The sequence below is a fragment of the Balaenoptera musculus genome, chromosome 6, assembly GCF_009873245.2.
Source record: "Balaenoptera musculus isolate JJ_BM4_2016_0621 chromosome 6, mBalMus1.pri.v3, whole genome shotgun sequence".
NCBI classification, from domain to species: domain Eukaryota; kingdom Metazoa; phylum Chordata; class Mammalia; order Artiodactyla; family Balaenopteridae; genus Balaenoptera; species Balaenoptera musculus.
The window spans coordinates 35745327-35765392 of record NC_045790.1 but is presented as its reverse complement, the minus strand read 5'-3'; the positions used below and the strand labels follow the sequence as shown (position 1 = coordinate 35765392).

At 46.6% G+C, this 20066-nt stretch overlaps 1 protein-coding gene across 7 annotated transcripts in view; it reads right to left on the bottom strand.

Moving 5' to 3' along the window:
• B4GALT1 (beta-1,4-galactosyltransferase 1) overlaps positions 1-20066 on the bottom strand; it is a 49792-nt gene that overhangs the window by 28706 nt on the left and 1020 nt on the right. The window lies entirely within an intron of this gene.

The window sequence follows — 20066 nt, the reverse complement described above, 5'->3', positions numbered from 1 at the left end:
AAAACCCGATGGAGGAGCACAGGACAGAGAGCCACCAGATGGGACTGCTCAAGGCTCACATTAACCATGTCTTACTGGGTTTTAAAATCTAAATCACGAAGGCTTCAAAAGTACTGGAAATGATTTATTTCTTAAACCAGATGTTCAGGGTATTTTTCTTTATACCTTTCGGTATATCTTTAAAATTGAACAATAAATATTTAAAAATATAACCCAAGGACAACAATTGTGACCCCTCCTTCATCCCTTTCTCAATAAAGAAGTGTCTTCCAAAATAAAGACTTCAAAACATACAACTCCGTGACCGGAAAACAGGAATAATCTATTCCAAAGGCTGACTTGATATGTCTTGGGCACAATGCGTGCAGAATACAATTTCAACACCCACTGTTCTTTCTGCCAACTCACCATCCAAGCCACTATTAGACCCTGGGGGGAAAAACACTTCGACAGGAAGCAGAGCACATTTGTGGTCTCAGAACCCTGCATTTGGGGGCACAGAGAAAAACAAAGTAAAAATAAAATAAAAAAAAAATAAAAGAGCCTGCCACAGGAAGGCTGCAGAGCAGAGCCCAGGTGGCCAAGGGGAAGCTGGACCCCAGGCATATGCACTATCGGGCATATTGGGGCCAGCTGCTCCTCCGTCCATCTTTGTGCTGAGGAGCGGCCCTGCCGTGTGCCTGAACTGCCACGCTGTGTAGGTCTTCCAAAATATGACCTGCAAGTGACCTGGCGAGGAATGAACCTCAGGGGAACTGCCTGTTCTTGGGCACTGCTCTCGCTCCCATTAAATTCTCACCCAGCCTTCAAACAAGGGCCAAGTACCCTCACTCGCGTTATTGCATTTGCTTTCAAGATACTGTTGAGGTTTCCATCTATTGCAGAGGTTCTCAAATTGTGGAGTACACAAAGAATCATCTGGGGAAGCGTGTAAAACTGCAGATTCTTGGATCCTCCTCCCCAGAGCTTTTGATGTGCTAAGTCTGGGGCTGGGGCCCCAGACTCTGCCTTTTTACCAGTACTCTATGTAGCTTTAATGCAGGTCCCTAGAGTATATTCTGAGAAACGCTGGTTTACAGGCTCACCTGTTCAGCACCACCTCCCTCCCACCCCCATGAAGCCCTTTAAGAGTGAGGCCCCAAGAAAAACAACTTACTGCGTATGGCTGCTCTCTGACGATGTTTCACTTTTGGCTTTTGCAAAGGGACAGATGTAATAGCTATTCTGGGCTGCAGCGCCTGAATATCTACATTTTAACTCTTCCCGAATCTTAACTTTTTAAGCCACATTTTCTCTTTCTCTTGTTTTAATATGTTATTTATGTTGACCCTTTTTATGGTGTGTATTCTTATAAGTTACCTCAAAAACCTTTGTGAAGGGAGCAGTTCTTCAAAGTTCAAACTTTAAACTTCAAAGCTTTCCCCAACTCCCTCAGGCCAACTGGTCCCTGCTCCAGATGCCTACAAACACCCTTTACGTTACCAACATCACAACCTTCACAAGCACGCATCCAAGCCCCCCCCCCCCGGGGGGGAGGGTGCCCGTCTACCTCCCTGCTTCTTCCAGCAGACCCTCGTCTCCTTGAGGGCAGGAGTTGTACACCATTCCTTTTTGTACTTGGGACAGTTTCTGGCAGAACAGGCTGCGCAAACGTGTGGTGACCCCACAGCACTTGTTCAACTACGAGGTAAGAATGTGAACTAGCAGAGTCGGGAACCATCTTGCCTACGTGATGCTTGAGAATCTAGATTGCTGTCCTAAGTACACGCCTACACCCAAGGCGACCAAGGGCAAGAACACTCTCCTTTCCGGGCTCCAAAGATGCTTTTGGTTTCCAGGTATAGCACCTGATTCATGATCTACAGGCACATCCCCCGCCCTCTATCTTAAATGAGTTTCCTCCAGATTCTAGACCTATAATTTGAGACTGTGTGGCAGTGGACAGTCTAACCTCCTAATGAAAATGTTGCTATTTCCTCACCTAAACCTCACACTGCCACAGCAAACAGGCATTTCACCAAATACCACTTGTTCCTTGAGAGAATAACCCCAAAGCTCAAAGTCTAATATGGGTCATTAAGATCACCAGAAAAGCCTTGGGTGGTCACTCAGTCCAGGATCCTGTTACCAAGGGTACCAAGGCCTAAACCTAAGGGAGCAAAGTCAAGGTCAGACTCCATCACCTCGAAGGGTCAGGATCCACCTTGAAACAGACCCGTGGATAATCCTGGCAGACCAGGGCTGGAGGGACCTCGAGAATTATATTTCAACCCCAGCGTTACACATAAGGGAAACTGAAGGCCAGAGAGACTAACAGGCTTCCTCAAGGACACTCTTGGATTTGCAAAAAAGCCGTCCTTATCTTTTCCTTATTAATCCTTTAGGGTTCTGATGTTCATGGATGCATCTACACAGCAGACAACAGATTACAGCTCACGTGCCCCTCTACTCTCCCTCCACTGTGCCCACGGGGATTCTGTCTCAGAATCCTAGGGTTCAGAATCCATGGGGATTCCAGCAAGCCACCAACTGATCCAAGGAGCCTAAAAGTGAACCTGATGTGACATCACTGATCTAAACCCTTCTCAAGTGCATTTCTATACGTACATGGTCATGGCTCAGAATTCAAGGGGGCAGCAGAAACAAGGATAGAGCACTGGGAAACCCTGGGAGACCCCAGAACTCGGGGCATAACAGTACACGTCTGTCCTGGGGTGACCCAAGGAGGTTTCCACCAGCAGTGGAACCACAGAGATGCAAGGCCTGAGGTCAAGAAGCAGTGCCCAGGGATCAGGGCTTTTAAAGCCCAGTAAACAGGCTTCCCAGTGTTTGTCCTCTGGGGAAAAACTGTCCCAGGAGGAATTTCTGCTTTGTTTGGTTCCGGCCCAAACGCAGATTTCCTCCTCACCCAGCACTTCTCCTGACTGGCTGCCCTCCCTCCACTGGAATTTGTGAAAACTGCGCCTGCCCACAGTTATCACTACCAGGAAAGGCTCGGGAGGCCAACTTGCCTGGAAATTAGCCCCAGGATGATCGTGCTGTATCTCTCGCCCCTTAGAACTAGAGCACTTCTGGAAGGGATGATTTGAGCTTCTCAGGAAGGATTAGATGATACAGGCCTGGGCGTTATTTTAAGACCTTCCTCTGCAGGCTGAGGCAGCCTCCCAGTCTCCTCCAGGTCCTGCACTCTCAGCCTGGGGTCAGTCACCAGCAGGTAGGCCCCAGGCCTGCCAGGCCCCGGATGGCCACAGCCACATTTACCTCCATTTCTTTCCTGATTACTTTCCCCTCCTCAGGATGCTGTGGGAGAACACTTTGCTCTGCAACTTCTTAGGCCATTTGTTAGAAAAGATGTAGAAATTTGACACACAGTTCTATAGGAACCAAATGCAATTTGCAAGGGAAGCAGCATGGTAGGAAAGGTCACAGACCAGGATTCAAAACCCGGCTCCACCTATGAAAAGCCACAGGCACGTTTCATAACCTCTAAACCTTGTCTGTAATATAACACAGTGCCTAACACACAGTAGGTCTACAACATGTATTTGCTGAATAAATATATGAATAATACTTGCGTGCGGGCCTTACACTCTAAGAGGCAAAGTCATCCTTAATAGAATTTAATAGAGGCTAAAAGTCATAAGACAGACTGCTGAGGAGAATCAGCAGAGTTTAATTATACCAGCACATTTAAAATGCGGAGGGACTAAGGGTATTAACATAGTTACAGAAAAAGAGTACTGGTGAGAGAAGGCACAAAACAATGGGGAAAAAAGTCTTCTGTTCAAACAAAAGATAGCATGGGTAAAGCAAACAGAGCTGACAGATTGAGAGAAGAGGTCTGCAGTGTCTGAGACCCGCAAGGGATTAGTATCCAGGATGTATAAGGAAACCTTCCATGTCATCAAGAAAAATATGAGTCCCCGTGAAAAAACAGCCAAAGAATTATTATGAATAAGCAATTTACCAAAGAAGAATCCCAAAGGCCATCAAGCATATGAAAAGATGCTCCAGCTCATTTTGAAATCAGAGAAAACCAAGTTAAAACAAGAGCTTACCCAGGGACTTCCCTGGTGGTCCAGTGGTTAAGAATCTGCCTTCCCAGGCAGGGAACGCGGGTTCCATCCCTGGTTGGGGAACTAAGATCCCACATGCCGCTGGGCAACTAAGCCCACGCACTCTAGAGCCCGCGTGCCCCAACTAGAGAGAGAGGCCCACGCACCGCATTGAAAGATCCTGCGTGCTGCAACTAAGACTCAACGCAGTCAAGTAAATTAATTAATTAATTAAAAAAAAAAAAAGAGCTCACCCATTTATCTACGTGTTTGGCAAAAATTAGGAAGTTGGTTAATGCCAAGTATTTATAGAGTTGCTCTTGCTCTGCCGGTGGAAACATAAATGGGGGCAGCCATTCTGGACCCATATCTGGCACCCTCGAAGCAGCATAAATACACACATAGGTCCATAAAGGACATGTAGAAGGCCGTTCCTTACAGCAGTATGTGTGAAGGCAGTGTTGAAGGCAGTGTGGGAGTCTACCATTAATGGAGAGAGAAAACTGGGATGAACACCACAGACACTAGATTACACACGGCAATGTGGATGGACCTTATAATCAAGGGTGAGCATCTGGAGCCCGGCTCTTAGTTTCTAAATACCATTATCTACTAAAAAGAACTAGTGCTCATTGGAGAAGTGGCTGATTCCAGGGCTGAGTCAGCGAATTAACAAGAGGAGCCTGGAACATCTTGATTTGCCTAAAAGAAAGGAAATGCTCAAAGAATGAAGGGATATGCCAAAATGACACAGAAGCCAGCTCGAAGGGGATCTCATTGGCCAAAGCTGGGACAGTCCGAGCATCAAAATAAATAATGTTAGTAAAGGATTATGAATTATTGAATAAAGTAAGAATCCATAACTCTGTACTAATATATGAAAATAGGGAAACGGGAAAACTCTTCCTCACAGGAAAATGCCAACTAATAAATGTAGAAGCAATGATAGATCACCAACCACCATAATAATAATAGTTCAGGTAAGAATCATCAATAGGCACTAAAAACCAATGGATGAAAGTTTGAGGAATAACAAGGTATTTACATAATCTCAAAGTAAATGCCCATAAGACACATTTTAATTAAAAGGGGTAAAATAGCAAACTTGATAACGGAGAAACAGCAGGCACCACCATAATGAAATGATCAAAGTTCACATGGCCAGTAAGGAACGAATTAACAGCACGTGCCTCCAGATACTACGTACCGAGAAGAACTCAGCATCGTTCACTGGTATTCTTATTCAAGGCATAACCTGAACCTCATCACAAGGAAACATCAGACAGACTCAGATTGAGGGGCCTTTACAAAACAACTGGCCCACACTCTTCAATATTGTCAGTGTCGTGTAATACAAAGAAGTGTCAGGCATTGTTCCAGATTAAGAGCCGAAAGAGACACGATGACTGAATAAAATGCGTGCTCTTCAATTTTCTTTTACTACAAGGACATTCTTGGGACAACTGACAAAAATCTTCATAAGGTCTGTAGATGAGATAATAGAAAATTTTCAATGTTGATTTCCTGATTTGATCATTATACTATGGTTATATAAAAAATCCTTGTTTTTAGGAAATACATACTGAATAATTAGGGGTAAAGGGGCATGATTTGGAATATCACACAGGCACAACCATGGAGAGAGAGAAGAAAAAGCAAATATAGTAAAATGTTAACATTTGGGGAATTTAGGGGGATCCAGAGGATATCCAGAAACTCTTTGTATAATTCTAGCAACTTTTCTATAAGTTTGCAGTTATGTCAAATTTTTAAAAATTGAAAAAAAAGAAAAAAGAAAAAGCAGATCTGGGTTAAAAAAAAAAAAAGAATCAAAATGAGCTATAAAAAGGTACCATTTACATAAGTTAAAAATACATATATACATACACTGTATGATCCATTTATACGGCCTTCTCAAAAAGACAAAACAACAGTAATGATCAGTGGTTAACAGGGGTGAAGGGTGAGAGGAAAATGTGACTACAGGGGGATTTTGGGGGGTGACAGAACTATTTTGCATCTGGATTGTGGTGGTAGTTTTATATATATGTATATATACACACATATATATAAATTCATAGAACTATAAACCAAAAAAGGGCCAATTTTACTGTATGTTAATCTAAAAAATTGAATTTAAATTAAAAATTGCATATATATGAAGCAGTGGCTCCCATTTAGCAAGAGCAAAAACAAGACACACATTAAACACTTTAGAATCGCTGCCCATGGTGGGGTTGGGAAATGGAAGTGGGAATGAGGATAAAATAGAACAAGCAAATAAGGCAAGAGAGTCCTTGATGATAACAGGCTATGAAGTAAAAAGTTGGATGGCTGGATGGAAAGGAAGAAAAGAAGGAAGAAAGTACACAAGGAAATAAGTAGGGGAGTGGTGGAGGCTGGAGCTGGATGTGTCCTTCCAGGGCTGTACAAGGGAGAGAGGAACCCTGACCTCTAGACCAGACCAAGGTCCCTGAAGGAGTTCTGCAACACTGTGGGGATGGGTTCATCAGCCTGACAGCCTGACACCATCCTACATTAGGGTACAGCTCACCTCCCTGCTGTGACTTCTGACTTAGCAGCTGCCTGATTATACTATGGCTTCCCTTATAGTGCTGCCAGCAGCCAGAGAATTCTAAGCCACCTGACAGTTCCAATCTTGCAGTAGTGCAGAGATTGAGCATTCCAGCATGTAAATAAGTTTTATTACTGAGTCAGCTGACCCTCTGATCAGTTTTGGAGCCCTGACTGCATTTCTGGATCTGCCATGCTGGTTCCAAGTACATCCTTCTCTCTCCAAATAGAACCAGACCTTGGACTGTGGAAAGCCTGCTGCCCTATGGGCCACCTGAGCAGTCAGCCAGCCATGCACTCCTAGCAATACCCCTCTGGCATCAAGACCTCTTTAAATGCAGCCAGTTCCAATTTCTTCCTCTAAGGAGTGGAGATAATAATGTGTTCTCTTTACATGGTAAAGGAGATAACACATATATATTCCTATCACAGTGCTTAGCACTAACAGATGTTCAATAAGCATTACGTCGTACTAATAGATGTTCAATAAATATTACTCTGCCTTCTCCCCTGACTCCCTAGAACTTCAAAGCCTACAGATTATTACAACTCTATAATCACAAGCAGCTAAAATTTCACATTTCTATTCTAAGCCACCAGCATAAGTGATAGATTTGGAAAAAGAGTCCGGGACCTCAAAGGGTCCTGGGGATACTGATACAAGGCTTCTTACAACATATGAGGGTTGAACAGTGATTCTGTTCATCTTTTACTGTCAGGGACAAGTACTAAAATGTTAAAGAACCAGCTTAGAAAAGAATACAGGGCCTTCCTGGTGGCACAGTGGTTAAGAATCCGCCTGCCAACACAGGGGACACGGGTTCGAGCCCTGGTCCGGGAAGATCCCACATGCCGCGAAGCAACTAAGCCCGTGCGCCATAACTACTGAGCCTGTGCTCTAGAACCCATGGGCCACAACTACTGAAGCCCGCACGCTTAGAGCCCGTGCTCCACAAGAGAAGCTACTGCAATGAGAAGCCCGCACACCACAACAAAGAGTAGCCCCTGCTCACCGCAACTAGAGAAAGCCCGTGTGCAGCAACGAAGACCCAAAGCAGCCAAAAATTATTTATTTAATTAATTAATTAATTATTTTTTAAAAAGAAAAGAATACAAAAGAAAATTTTTACAATCTTAGGGTGGTGAAGACCTTCCTAAGTGCATGACAACCTGAAGTCATAAAGGAAAAGACAGACTTAAATACATAAAACTTTTGTATGATCAAAGATACCAGAGGTAAAATTAAAAGACACGTGACACGTGGAGATCATATTTGCAAATGATATATAATAAAGGAGTAATATCCATAGTATTAAAAACTCCTATAAACTTACTTAAAAACTAATAGAAAAATGGGTAAAAATATTAACAAGTAATTTACAGAAGAAATAAGAATGGCCAACTAACACATGAAATTTGCTCAACACCATCAGTAATCAGAGAGACAAACTAAAACAAGATACCACATTTGACCATCATATTGACAAATGTAAAAAGAGTGATAACATCCTGTGTGGGAAACAGGCACCTCTCATACGCTGCTGATGAGGGTAAACTGGAGGGCAATTTGACAGTATGTATTAAAAATGTTAAAAGTACATGATCGTTAGATCTCAAATCAATAACCTAACCTTCCACCTTAAAAAGGGTTTTAAGAAAAAGAAAAGCAAACTACACCCAAAGCTAAAGCAAAACAGAAGGAAGAAGATAATAAAGATTAGAGCAGAAATTAATGAAATAGAGAACAGAAAAATAATAGAGAAAAGCCATGAACCCAAAGTTGGTTCTTTGAAAAGATCAACAAAAATGCCATACTTTTGGCTAGACTGACAAGAAAAAAAAAAGAGAGAAGACGAAATTATCAAAGTTGGGAATGAAAGCAGAAATATTCCTAACAACCTTAGAGTAATAAAAAGGATTATAGGGAATACTATGAATAACTGTATGCCAACAAATTAGATGACTTAGATGAAGTAGACAAATTCCTAGGAAGACACAAACTACCAAAACTGACTTAAGAATAAAAAGAAAATCTGAATAGACCTGTAACAAATAAAGAAATTGAATCAGTAATCAAAAAGCTTCCCACAAATAAAAGCCCAGGCCCAGATGGTCTCACTAGTGAATTCTACCAGAAATTTAAAGAAGAATTAATACAACCCTCACAAACTCTCCCCAAAACTGAAGAGGAGGGAACACATCCCTACTTATTCTGTGAGGCTGTGTTACCTTGATACCAAATTCAGACAAAGACATCATGAGAAGGATGAGAAGGAAAACTACAGATTTATTTGCCAATTATACCTCAATAAAGCTGGAAAAATATCCCTATAGGTCAATGTCTCTTATGAATAAGAATTCTCAACAAAAATATTAGTAAACTGAAGCAAGCAGCATATAAAAAGGATGACACACCACAACCAAGTGGGATTTATCCCAGGGATTCAAGTTTGATTTATACCTGAAAAACACCGTATCAATAGAATGACAAGTGACAAAAAAACCACATGACCATCTCAACAGACACAGAAAAGCATTTGACAAAACACATCAACACCTATTCATGATAAAAAACACTCAACAAATTAGGAACAGAAGGGAACTTCCTCACCTGATAAAGAGCATCTGCAAAAATCCCACTGCTAAAGACTGAATGTGAAAGACTGAATGTTTTCCCCCTAATATCAGAAACAAGACAAGGATGTCCTCTCTTACTGCATCTATTCAACAATGTGCTGGAAGGTCTAACCAGGTCAAATAGGCAAGAAAAAGAGTTGCTGTGAGAGTTACTGAAAATAATGCATATGTAGTACTTTTCCCACACTTGGCGTGTCAGTAAGTGCTGAGTAAGCATTACCTGTTGTGGGAGTGGTTGATGTGATTATTGCTGGAGCCTAGAACTCAAGATTCAGAGCAGCTCCCACTGATTGGGTTTTCAAGCTGACCAATTTACTTGTGATTTGGGGCCTAGAAACTGGAATTGCTGGAAGGGTCAGCTGGGTGTGGATTTGTCCAGTAACTGACTCAATCCTGGCTCAGGGTCCACTGACAGTCACCCAGCTCTACACGGCTGGCCCACCTGCGGCCAAGACATTGAGCTCAATTAAGCAGGAGTACAAGGCTACATCAGAATTCCCAGGCAGGAAGAGACTCCGGAGAACATCCAGGCCAACCCCCTCATCTCGTTTTATAGATGCGCAAAGTGAGGCCCAGTGAGAGAACGTGACTTCTTTCAGATCACTCAGTAGGTTGGTGCCAAAACTGAACTTCAGGGCTTAGCATCCTGGCTTCCATCACCAGCCCCTGGGTAGAGTAAAGACAGGTGATCTACAGGCCTGTGTCTTAGGTTTTCTAACAACACAGTGGTATAGGCCACTGGGCAGCCCAGCCTGAGCCCACCTATGTCCAGCCCTCATTTTTTTTTTTTTTTTTTAACACAGCCCTTTTCTTACCCCCTGAGACTCCACCAAATATCCAATGCTCCCTCCAGCTCCTCCCCCCGACCACTCAGCTACATATAATCTGTGATGGCCTCTCCCCAGGACACTGACGAACAATGTCCACCTGGAGAAGGGAAGGCTCTGGATGACCACAGAATCCTGGCATGCCTAAGACACGGCAGCCTGCACTCCAAGTTCCCAGTGTTGTGGATTCAACAAGACGGAGGCTTCTCCTTGTGGCCTGGGGTCTGTTCAGATAAGCCAGGCGATATCTCTACCAAAGTCTGGCTCCAGGCTAAACCCTGTCCCTAAACTGTGGTTACAGTCTCAGGCGTCTTCCTCCTCCTCTTCACTGCCCCAGGGCAGTGGGGAAAAAACTTCATTTGAAAAAAATTTTACCCTGCAGTCTACTGTGTTGAATGTATGCCTTTGCTGCCCAAGGGGATGCATTGATCAAAAGACAAAGTACTGCCATTACCAAGTACCTCATCTCGTCCAATCCTCCTATCAACCCTCTGAGGTAAGAGTTATCTCTCCACTTTACACAGGAAGGAATTCTTGCCCTGGGTCCCCCAGGAACAAGATGCTTGACAGCAGCTCTGGCCTAGTTCCAAATGGACCCCTGAGAGTACCCTGTTAAGTCACAGCTGATTGCTGAGGAATGCAGCAGAAGAGAGGACACGTGGAGGGGCTACAAGATGAATGGAGCAGCTGTCACAGGTTGAATGCACTCCGTCTACTGAGTCTGTAAACCTCTGGTCACTGAAATCACTAGCTCTAAAGCCATTCCTACATTTATGCAAGTAGCAGGCTCCTGTTTGTCTACAAAAGAGGCATGTGCATGGGGGGTGGCTACAGGGACAGAAACGGCAATTCATGTTTGCAGACCCTGGGCTACTGATGAACTTATTTATACCCAATATAAGTTAAAGGCCTTTCTTCATTTGGGCCCCATGTCTGGATCCCATAAACCAGGGCTGTCAGATCAGAGTTCGTCCGCACGGGGTAAATGGTCAGGTGCCCAGGCTATCCCATTAGAGTCAAACATGGGTTCTGCACGCAGTGTTTCCAGCAACCAACCTGCAAAGTTTTAGATCAACAACATTTTAAAGCCAGGCTTTTAAAGCTAGGATCTGCCCCCAATCTACAGGTTTGACTCCACAAATAAAGGAAGAAGGAAAGGCCCTTATGCTGTGTAAATCAACATTTTGGGCAAAGGTGTGTGAAGTGTAGAAAGAGCCACCAGTAAGGCTCCTTTGTGGATACCCAGGAACCTCAGCAGGAACTGCCCAGAAGCAATGGCTTGTAGGAAAAGCCTCATGTCCAGAGCAGCTGCAGTGTCCTACACAGGGAACTTCACACACACTCACACACAGAGAGCTGAGAGTATAAGGGTGAGACTCCAGATAAATCTGACTCTCTCTTGGAATCCACACTCTTTAAAAGCCCATATCCCTGGCCCTGGAATTTACAATTTAGGGCCTGTGGGTTATTCCAGCCCTCCAGGAAAGCAAAGTGGCAGTGTGAACCAGTGTCCTAAAGATGACCATATCCTCTGGCCTGGAAATTCCCCTCTAGGAATTTATCCCCAGGAAATAATTCAACTGAAGCAAGGAGCTACATGCAGCAAAGATGTTCAAGATGATCTGTGATGGTGAAACATGTGATGTTGAATGCTAAGGGAATAGCCATAAGGATTTTAGACAGCAGCTACTAAAGATAATTTGGATACTTATAAGCAACATAACAGTTTATAAGATAATGTTGAACAAATATAGCAGAAGGCAAAATAGTTCACACTATGGTCGCAACAGTGTAAAACACGTATGCATTTGGAAAGTAATGGCAAGTTTTGTTACAGTGGTAGATGCATGTTTTGTTACAATGGTAGGGAGTAAAATGATATGTTTTTAAACATTTAATGTGGTGACATTGCATTTTCAATCGAAAACGGAAGAAGAAGAAGAAATCCTACAAAGCAAATGCCAAAATCTTCACAAATAAGAACTATTAGTACTACCAATAAAAGACAACATATATTTGGAGCTTATTCTGTGTTAGGCACTGTTTCAGGCCCTTTTGTGCCTACTTACTTCACAACATCTATGAGGTACTTTTATTATCCTCATTTTACAGGTGAGAGCAGTGAGGCACGGGGAGGATAACAACTTTCCCAGATCACACAGCCAGTCAGCATGATAGAAACACTACCCGTGCCATTTCAAAGGTCACCCACCTAAAAATCTTTCTGCCTGCTTAAACAGAGGTGACAAAATCTTCAGCAGAAGCCTCACCACAGGACCCCTGAAATGGGTAGTGGGTAATGAGCCTCACAGGGACTCTCAGAGGGCTTTCACGTTGCAGATATGACCAGGATTTCCCTCCACCCCAGCCTAGACTCCAGGAGGAAGAAGAGGAAGGGCACTAAAGACCAACAGGTTTAGCGTGACTCAAACTTCAGAGAGGGGAGAAGGGACCAAGGCAGTCGGGGTTTGCCCGAAATGATATAATGAGCTAGAACCAGAATTCAGACTCCTCGCTCCAGAGGCCCTCGAGGCTCGCCCCCCTGCTCTGCAGACCACAAGCACCTCCTTCTGACCTCTTCCCTTCTCCTTCCTCCCTTTGGTCCCTCAGTCTAGCTATCCTCGGCCTTCCCTCGTCCAGCACGGTCCCAGCTACACCAACTTCTCTCTCTTTTATCATCTTCCCTTCACGCCGCCTCTACTTCCTGCCCTCTCCTGCCCTGCCGGCGACTGCATGCAACAGCTGGGACTTCGGTTACGGCAGTCTCCCCATGTAACAGCAGCTAGAGGAAATGACAGGCAGTAGACCCCTGGCCCTCCCGACCAGGGAGGCTGTTCAAACATGCTGAGAGACAGGGATGCTAAAAATCAGTGCTTGGAAGAAAGGCCCTTCATTTTGACTCTGGCCCTGGCCCAGGCCACCCATCCAGCTCCCTGTACCTCCTCAGTGCCCTGGGCACACCCACGCTTCGTCCTCTCTTTGCCAGGATCTGTCCACCGCTGAGGGGCTCCCCGAGAGCGGGGGCCAGCCCTTGCTCATGTCTGTCTCCTATGCTTCATATAGTGTAGTTACCAAGAAAAGTTTGCTGAATGAGCAAATGAGTCCCCATTCACCCTCTTCGGTGGGGGGGGGTGGGGGGGTAGGGGGGTGGGGGGGGGGTGGGCGGTGCCCTTCTGACTTTGGAGTGAAGATTCAATTCTACCCATTCTCAGCCAGGCAGGGACCCTGTCCAGGCTGCCTGAAGCGCTCATCTGAATGACAGGAGCTACCTAACACCTCCACGCCGAGTGTCTGAGCTCCTATATTGCAAATACCAGCTTCCCTAGGTCCACCCTAACTGGGAGTCCTTTCCTGTTTTTTCAAGCTGGTGGTGTCGTGAAACACGACAGCTCTGCAGTTCAGTTTCAGGAACGTCAAAGGCAAAAGGACATTATGCAAAACAGGAAGAAACTTTTAAAGAAATGTTTAAAGGCATTTTCAGAATGCAACCTGTCACGAGGCCAGGCAGTTACTGGAGCCCCTGCCAGGGCCCCTCCCCAGGACCTGGAGACCCACGTGGTGAGGCAGGAAGGAGCCTGACCTCACACCCTACTGGTCACGCTGGTCTGACATACCCTGCCCCTTCCCGCAGCGCAGCCTCCCCCTTGACCCCCGGGCTCTGGGCCAGTGACCCCCGGCAGAGTCCCAAATCCAAAGTGCCCCTCAGAAGAGGAGAATTCAGCTCCAGTGAGGACATTCAAAGTGGCATAACTTCAAAACAGGCGCCTTGCGAAGAGCCTGAGTGCCAGCTCTGCTGGTCTCTGAGGCTTCTCCTGAAAGGAATTCCCAGAAACCTACAGGTTCTCACCTCCCGGCCCTTCTCCAGATCTCAGGACCCTCTGGAGGTAGGAGAACTGTGCTGTATGTTTCAGAACCTGGTTTGCTAGCTTGTTCCCACACCTCCTGTGGACACAGTCACATCTCGGTCACGTCACCAGCACTGGGTTAGCACCGGTGCTCACCCAGCACCATGGCCCCAGGGCCACGGTGCACGTAAGCCCGGCCCAGGGAATTGGCTGCTAAGGAGACAAACGGAGCAATTCCTGAGGAAGCTGACTCCTAGGGCATCACCCCCGCTGCACAGTCTGTCCTGCAGCCTGGCCCTCTGTCCCTGCCCCAAGCGCTTCCTGCACCTAGTTTTTAATCAGAATTCTAGACACACCTTTTTTTCAGCAATAAATGATGTTCATCTGCCACCACTAAGCAAATCTGAAATTTTCAATGAGTCTATCCTTTAGTAAGACTGGTTTAAAAACCAAGCCCTTCTCAAAAAGCATTCATCCCCTTTTCTTTCTTTTTAAAAAACTCTACTATGGAAACAATCCAAAAAGTACCTAAAGCTTTAGGCATGAGCCTCACTGGACCACTAAGAAAAAAACAAAAACTATCTGTATGTGTGTTCGGCAACAGTTGAATAATAAAAGTTATACCCTTTGATGTTTTTAAAGGTGTAGGACCAAGCCTGTGACAGAATCTTAAGGGAAAAATCCTGGACACCAGGCTATCTATATCTATATCTATCTATACCAATCTATCTACCCATCTATAAAGATATCAACTAAATTCTGAAACATGTACAAGAAAAAAGACTAGCAGGAAATTTGCCAACATGCGTCCTCTAGGTGATAGGAATATAGATGTGCTTTTCAACCTCTTTTAACTTCTCAAATGGTTTTCAATGAGTCTGCGTTACTTTTTACAAAAAGGAGGAAGAGATTACCCGTTCTTCAAAAAAAACAGGCAAAAGCAAAGGCCCAAAACCCTGGCCTCCGGCATCCCAGGGAGACAAATCCTCCTCCTCTCTCTCAGGGCTTTGTGAGGGGCTTGGAGAGGCGGCAGGGGGAAAGAGAAGCAGCTACACTACACACCCAGACCAGACATTAAAATCACTGCCAAAGAATTCAGCAACAGCCAATAATACAGTCCCTGGCCTTCATTTGTGCAAGGAAGGGGCGGGCTGAGCCAGGCTGAAAAGTAGAACCTGAAACACTGAGCGTGTGACTCAGCCCTTCTGCCTCCTAAGGACGAATCCCTTTAGGCCACGTTCTCCCAGAACCAGCTCCCCGCCAGACCCTGTCCCCTACCCCCCAAGCCACCGCAACCTTCCAACCTGGAGGTCTCTGACCTTTAGAAAAGGATCCAAGATCTCTCCCCCAAGCCGGCGACCTGCGTAGGCCCAGGTAAACACAGAGGGCCTCACAACTGAGGCTTTTGCAATCACAGCCACAGTCTGGCTCTCAGGATCCCTCGCCAAGTTAAGGGACAGGAGGGACCCTGTGGAGATCACCGAATCCAACCTCATGCCTTGTTAACTCCCCAGGAGTCAGGGTCTGGCTTACAGTGACCTCATCACCTGGACCACATGGGCAGTACCAGAGGCAAAGGTAAAATGGCCACGGCGGAGGCCCTCAAGGGAGTTAGCTGCGAGGGAGGACTGACTATCTGTCCTAAAACAACTGGACTGCTGCTTAACCAGATAAGAATAACTGGAATTTCCAGGTGGACATGGATTCAAGCAGAATTTCAGTCTCTGCTTCTTATCAAGTACAGGCAAGGAACACTGAGCAGGGAATAAGGCATAGGAGGCACTGGGTAAACGGTCAGTGAAGAAATCACCAGGTTTGACTTGACCACAGGATGCCTGGGCCCCTTTCACACACATCCAGAGCCCAGCTGAGCCCAAAGGGTATGAGCCTCCTGGCCCTGCCCCCAAAGTCTGGAAGGTCCCCAGGGTGGAATCCACGGAAGGGCTGGGACTGCCTGGGCATTAACTGTCCTGTCTTTCCCAAACCATAAATTAGTCTATCCCCAGCCTGGAAATCCCTACTCTGCTGCTATCCAAAGACCGTAATACCCAACCATATGGCTGCTGATGTATCATTACAGTCATTATAAAGCAGCAAGTTAAAGATTACCCACAAAGCTAATGCAAGGCTTCAGAAATTAGAGGAACATTTTCACACAATCAGATAAAACCGGGACTGGAGAACTTTAATACCAACTCTGGGTTTCTGAATAAGGGAAAGAAAGAAAGAAGAAAGGCAGGAAAGGGGATGGCTAGGGAGGCAGAGACTAAACATACACGCACACACTCTGGCTTCCCTAAATGACACCGGCGTGGTTTAATTATGCCTCCTCTGCCTAAACTGTGAGTTCCAAAAGAGAAGGCATTTTGTCATCTCCCTCTCTGTAGCTCTAGCGCCCAGTCTAGGACAGGCATATTGTTGAATCCAGGAAAGCTGTCACCTTATCAGACCTCTCAGATGGACCCACAGACACACCTAGCAGGGATCTTCCCAAACTCAATGCCACATTAGGCCGCCCTGAGCCTCTGCACTAAGTGTCTACCGGGCAATAACTTTAAGGAAAAGCATTAGACTGGGAAGCAGGATACCTGGTTTTTCCAGCCCCAGCTGGCTACTGCCTGGCTGTATGGCCTGAGGCAAGACCCTTCCCCTCTAGCACAATGTAGGATGGGGGCCAGGGAACTGCAGAGACCCATCCTGGGATGCTGTGGTTCCAAGATGCTGCAGTTTGAGTCCAATCTCACATGTGGCTCTTGCAACCTGTAACCCAAGGAACTTGCACCTGGTTCATCAGGTGGAGGCCCCGGTGCTTACTCAGAGTCTGGGACGACTTACAACAGGCAGGAGACACTTCTGCGACCATCAGGCTGAGTGGAAAAAGGTGAGCGAAATAGTCATGGAGGGTATTTCTCCACCTCAGATTGTTAGACAAGACGGCATGTCTGTGTGTAGGTCAAGAAATTATTTTCCCCAGGAAAAGCAACAGGACAAAACTGGTTTAAAAGACTAGTTACCTAACCTCCCAAAGCTTAAAGATCTGGACACAGGGGAGGCTCCCGGTGCCTCCCCAACCCCCAGGATGAGGCTCCACCGCAAGCCAGAAGGTGATGAGGCTCTAAGACTCACCCCAAAGAAGAGAGAGAGCCCTTTCCAGAGGGGAGGCCAAGACAGATGTCCTCGAAGTACACTATGTCCCAGGCAGCGTGCTTGTGTCCACATGTGTGCATATGGGGGGAGGGGGAGAAGCGGGAACAGTGTGCTGGTGGAGAAACACCTGACAGCTGAGAGCCCGTCAGACACCCAGCAAGTGCTCTGTCTTGTCAAGGGTACAAACCACGGCAGAGGCTCGGCTGACTCCCCCCATGAGACCTGGGGAAAACAGCTCACGGATAAGTGCTCTCCCAGGGCCCTGGCTACCTGTGGCTGTTTGCTGGCCCAGATGCCCATGACTCTCTGGCGCCCACCTCTAGATCAGAGTCCTTTTCTGAACAAAGGAAGAGGCTCTCTTCAAAGCATAGCTGGGCAAGAGGAGCCTCGGGTTTAGGCAGTCCTATACTCACCACCGCCCGCCTCCCACCCATAGACTGTACCAACTGCCCAGGTCAGCCCAGCCTCCCCTAACCAGTCCTACCTGAGGTACTGCCCCCGCCCCGCCCCCAGTCAGCCCCTCTCTGGGCGGGCAGCGCCAGTGCTAGTCAAGTCACGTGGAGCTGCCGCCAAATCTAAGCAGAGATAAACATTCATTCCGGGAAAAGTAACTCAACGCAAGGCCGCTGCTCCTCCCAGGCTGACTACATCTCCGGCAAACACCCAGGCTGCCAGAAAAGGGAGCCCCACTGCCATGGTCAGTGAGATGCTGCACAGCCCAAGGGCCAAGACGACAGCGACAGCGCCTACAGGCCTGGACTCCCCGGGAGAACTCCCTGGGGAAGTTGCAGGAATCCTCAGGAAAGACCCACCTTTCCCCTGCAGCCCTCACTCCTGAAAGCCTCACATCAGCCCAGCAGGTGTCCCGGGGCAGAGCCTACTATGGCTCCAAACTGTGCAACCTGCCCTAATGCACAGTGTAGACACTGGCAGGATTCAAACCCAAGTCTATCTGAAGTCTATCCTGAGGCTCTTAACAACCCAAGACAGATCCAACAGTGACCCGTCAGCAGCCCAGTCTGGTGCCTGGCTCCTGCAGGGAAGGGCATGCCCGTTACCCACCACCTACCAGCCCGGAGGGATCACAGCATCTGGCACAGACCCTTGGACACCAGAAAGTAGAGCCCAGTTGTGGAAAGGAACTGCAAGTAGTGAAAAGGCCACAGCTTTAAACCCCACGGATGCTTTCTCCCACCAACCTCGAAACCACCACGCAATGGCTTTGGCTGACACCTGCCCAGCTGAACAGATGGGCTTGACTCCCCCAGCCCACACACTCTCCAGGAGACTTTCAGCTTTCTCAAGCCTCTCTCCTAACCAGGAGCCTCCACTTTGAGAGCACCCAACCCTCAAACCCAAGGGCTCAATAAAGGTGAAGAAAAACACTCCACCCTCACCTTCCGGGGCTACCTCCGCAGCAGCCGAAACGTCACGGTCCCATGCATGTCACACAAAGGCAGACAAGCGACAGAAAGCCCAGGGCCTCTCCCCTCGCCCTCCAAAACTGTATCTCTCATGAAGTCTGTTCGTGCCGCCAGTTCAGAGTCAACGTAGAAACAGCAGTAACTCGTCACCCAATCACTGGGCAACACCAAGGTGGGCCACCACGGCCTCTCATGATTCATTGAGAAGATCCTACACCTCAAACACCAATCTAATGAACTTTGGGGTACTTTCCTTTAATTTGCTAATTAATTTCTCTTTCCTTCTACATAATATCCAGGCAACAATTAAAAACAAAAGATCAAAATCTGGCCTCTCTGTGGTCTGAGAACTCACCAGCCCTCTTCCTCCTTCTCTGCTGTTCACAGCCATCTCCAGAGTCTGAGAAAATGAAACTTCAAGTCCCAGGTCCTATTTGCCATGTACTTAACATACACAATCTCATTTAGTCCTAAAAATAACTCTGTGAGTTAAGCATGGACAACCCCGTTTTACACAAGAGAAAGAGACTCTGAGGAACTCTGTAACATGCCTGAGGTCAGACACTTAGCAGCATGGCAAAGATTCCATTTCATTTTACAGGACCAGTCTGCTTCCCAGACTAACCATCAAGTCCAAAAGAATTCAAGTTTCTGCTTAAAAAAAAAAAAAGTCCCCTTTATTACCACAGTTCATGTCTGACCAACTCCAGGAGCATCCTCCCAAACTTGATATGAAAATATTGAAGTAATTATTGGAGAAATTGAGCAAGAGTGTGTAGGAGGCCTGCTCTGTCTGGGCTCTGTGAAAAAGTGACAGAGTTCCTACTGGCAGGATGCCTGCCCTCCTGCCAGGGTCCCTCACTCAGAACGACATTCTCTACACCCTGGCATTGAAACTGAGCAGCCACCTGTCTGGTAATCTTGGGAGCAACCTGTGGCTGCCTTGTGCCTGACTGCCTGTGGATTACAGGTCAAGGGGAGGTCCCGGTGGGCATGGGCTCAGCCTCCTCGTGACATAAGGAATGCAAACCCACCGACCCAAGCTCTCTGCTTGTGCTGAAACAGAGGCTGGAGTCCCGGTTCAGATCATCTGGGCAAGATACCTGAGACTCCAGGCTGCTGCTACCAGGAAGGGACAACTTGGTGCTAACTGATTATATTTTAGCCCTCCAACCCCCAGGGTACACACATTATACTGGTACAAATACCCTCGGCCCCTGGGAGGGCCCTGCTTTTGGGAAGCTACAAGGGCAGGAAGCAGGGTAGGAGGGCCCCAGGGCACGGATCTCCGCAGAGGAGGAACTGAACACAATAGTGACAATTTACTGAGGGCTTACCCTCATTCTTGTAAACGCTTGTTTACACTGTTTGGTCTAATCTTCCAAAACACCCCCCGGAAACAGGTACCACTTATTCCCATTTAACAGATGAAAAACCAGAGATTTAGGGACAAGTTACTTGCCCAAAAGCTTAGGAAAAGAGTTAACCCACACTCAGGAGGCAGTGGCTCTATGTGAAGACAGGAGATGTGACCTGGGAGGTCTGCTCCCTTCCCTC